The sequence below is a fragment of the Cupressus sempervirens genome, chromosome 4 (assembly GCF_028749045.1).
Source record: "Cupressus sempervirens isolate cs-2001-9-10 chromosome 4, ASM2874904v1, whole genome shotgun sequence".
Lineage (NCBI taxonomy): Eukaryota > Viridiplantae > Streptophyta > Pinopsida > Cupressales > Cupressaceae > Cupressus > Cupressus sempervirens.
Window position 1 is genome coordinate 870,395,915 of NC_143121.1, and position 3,611 is coordinate 870,399,525.

The window sequence follows — 3,611 nt, forward strand, 5'->3', positions numbered from 1 at the left end:
ATCTGGATCTACTGCTGCTAGCATAATCTCTACTGGTGCTTGCACTACTTGATAAGGAAGGGCAAACACTTAATGTGCTAAAGGCAGTCTCCACTCTAGGAAAATGTCTAGATTGTTTCAAACTTACTTATGTTGCTTCCAATCTTCCATGAAGAGTCTCTTTGGAAAATTTCTCAGTATAAGGTATCACTTGCTCAATCATCTACATTGTCTGCTTGAATGGTGGTGTCAAAGTCTTCAATATCTTCCATATGATCTCATCTTCATCTTTAGTTCCATTACAAGACTTGATTCCAACAACAATTTTTGATAATCTACCAATATAACCTCTTACAAATTCATCTTCCATCATTTTAGCCTCTTGAAATAAACATATCTAGTTTTAAAATCTGATTCTCTTAGCATGCTTATCACCTTCAAATGTAGATTCCAAAGCTTTCTAAATTTCTTGAGATGATACCAAAGATTTTACCTCGCTGTATTCATTTTCAGGAAGAGCTAACAAAAGTGTTTCTCTGCTAAGCATGTTATAGATGAACACATCTCTTTCAACTTCACTACATTCTTCAACCTTTCTTTCTTCGACTATTGTCTTTCCATTCTTAGTAATCAACCAATATCCTAGAACCATACATAGTGGATGTGTCTTCATCTACTCTTTCCAAGTGTCGTAGTTAACTGCATCAAACTTAAGACTTTCTTTTCTAAAATGACCTATCATTGATCTCCTTAAGCTGATAAGCTTTTCCTTCAAGGACATAATGCTCTAATACCAATTGTTAGAAAGTAAAGTCCATAAAGATAACCGAGAAGGGGGGGGTGAATTAGTTATCTAATCATTACAACTTTTATCAACCTTATTAAACCTTAAACATGTGATCAATATAAACACCCATGAGAAGATATACGTACACAATAACACCATATATGTTAACTAGGGAAACCCTTGATCAGAGGGTGGGGATAGTACCCACAACATGATGTACCAATATAAATGTTTTTTGCAAGAGGATGGACTCTCTTAGGATCCAATAAAATACATTCAATACATATTAGTCCCTATTAGGAGACTTTGAATCCCTGTGAGGAAATTTTAACCCTGTTAGGAGTTGTAGAAGGCAAAAGGACCCATTGTCCAAACAACTTCAGGGGCAAGATCAACGAACTAATTATCTAACAAGTCTTTGTATTATTCCTTCCCAAATAATAGAAATATAACTGATCTCAACAAATCAAACTCTTGCTTTTTCCTCTTGCCATGCCAATACCACACCAAAATACTTCACAAATCTCAATACCAGATCTCCAACTTTGCATCATAACAATCCCTTTTATCATTTACGTGTATTTTCCAATATTCAAAAACTCAATAAAATTCACTTACATCACATTTATACCCAAGGAAATATTCCTTCCTTTATACCAAGTCCTAAAAATAATTGATTGAGTTGGCCTTGAGGATTTCCCCAATTAATTATAATAGGACCTCATTAAGATAACACACTACAATACATTTTTTTTCATAATTAAAAAATAGTGTTAGCTCGTAGTGTTCACAACTTCTCACACATGTGACCTTGAGCTTCACGCACTTATTGACATCATCATAAAACTATCTTATGTCTCAATCTAAATTTGCTCATCTAGATTCTATCCCTGTTAGGAGATATAATCCCAACACTATAAACCACTTCTTATGTACTCTATCTACAAATTGTCTTGTATAAATCACAAATAACTACTACTAGTCTTTGACTTTATGTACACACTCTTGACCACTAAATCAAGACACATTGTAGAACATGTCCAACTCTACATAACCTCATCTTCAATACTCAATATGTATGACCTTAATTTTTGTTTGCTACTCTGTCAATCTTCTCAGTTTGTTGACATTGATGAAAAACATAGTCATTAATGCAACACATAGTCATGTTGTCAATCTTTCTAATGCTCCAACAATTATAGAATACTCCCCATAGGGATATCATTAGCATTCATGCTAACATGAACAAGGTGAGGTTGTGAGAAAAAAGTTAGACTGGTAAGCAAGGGATATTCACAGCAAGAAGGTATAGACTATGAAGAGACATTTGCACTTATTGCCAGAATTGAAGCAATAAGAATGTCCTTGGCTTATGTAATGAAGAAGAAGTTCAAAGTGTATTAGATGGACATGAAGTTAACATTTCTTAATGGAGAACTTGAAGAATAAGTCTACATTGAGTAGCCTAAAGGAATTCCTTTGATAGAAGAAGGAGATATGGTATGCAAGCTAAAAAAAAGTAATGTATGGACTAAATCAAGCACCTATAACCTTGTATGCGAGGTTGGATAAGTATTTGGAAAAAATGGGATTCGCTAAAGGTATCACATATAGTAACTTATATTTAAAAAGAAATTGAGAATGGTTTGATATATTTGTTGATGAGATGAAGAATGAATTTGAGATGAGCATGATTGGTGAGATGAAATGTTTCTTGGATTTATAGGTTGTGTAGAATAGTGATGGTATTTTCCTATCACAAACCAAGTACTTGAAAGACTTGTTGAAGAGATTTTGCTTGCAAAGTTGTAATCCTATTAATACACCAATAATAACTAGTTACAAGTTATCTAGCAAAGATGAGATTGTTGTCAATTAGGATTGTGCCTATAGTGAGATGCACAATCTAGCTATCTTGTTGAAACATCGAAACTCTTTGAGGTGGTGGGTTGTCCTAAAATGAGAGATGAATCTCCAGAATCTAGGTCAGTTCCCAAATAGTGATCACCTAAAACCTAAATTGTATACGGGAAAAAAGATGAGAAGTGAATGACAAATAATGAATACTAACCTAAATTAGTTGATGCACTAATGATTTATGTATAACTTCAATTTATTTAGCACCAATTACCCAAGATACAAATGATTCACAATACTCAGACAAACATGCAACTACAAAAGTGATTCTATGCAAGGGCCCAAAATCTTTTGCTTTGAAAGGAAAACCTAGGCTTTACTAATTTTCTACAAAAAGAATAAGGACACAAACAAAGACCTACAATCACACATATCAAGATTCTAACATGCAATAAGGAATATAACTTTAATGAATGATGAACACAACATTAAAGTAAAGAATCCACAATATTGCACAATAATCGATGAGAAGGAACCACTAAATCTGAATAACCAATGCTAAAAAACCTCTGCTACAAAGTGCTCTTACAATCAACTCAAAATTTGCAATGTGCAAAAAATCTAAGCCCAAAAGAAGATAATCCTCATAATGAGGTAAATGTACAATAAATAGAGCCCAAAACCCTAATTTGGATATCAAAAATATGCATAGAAAAGATAAGTCAAAATTGATCCAAACTATGAAGAAGCCCCTAAAAACTGCTCTCAACCACCTGTCCAAGTGATAGATAACTGGAAAAATGCCTCTAACTCCTCAAAATCATGCATAAAACTCTAACTTGAATTTCAAAATCAACCCAAAAATATAGTATGTAAAACTTATCAAAAATATGCAAACTATGCATAAAATAGCCTCCCATAATGAACTGCATGCAAAACTGGCCTTAATTGCTCCATATATTGCCAAAAATAACACTAAAGTGCCCCA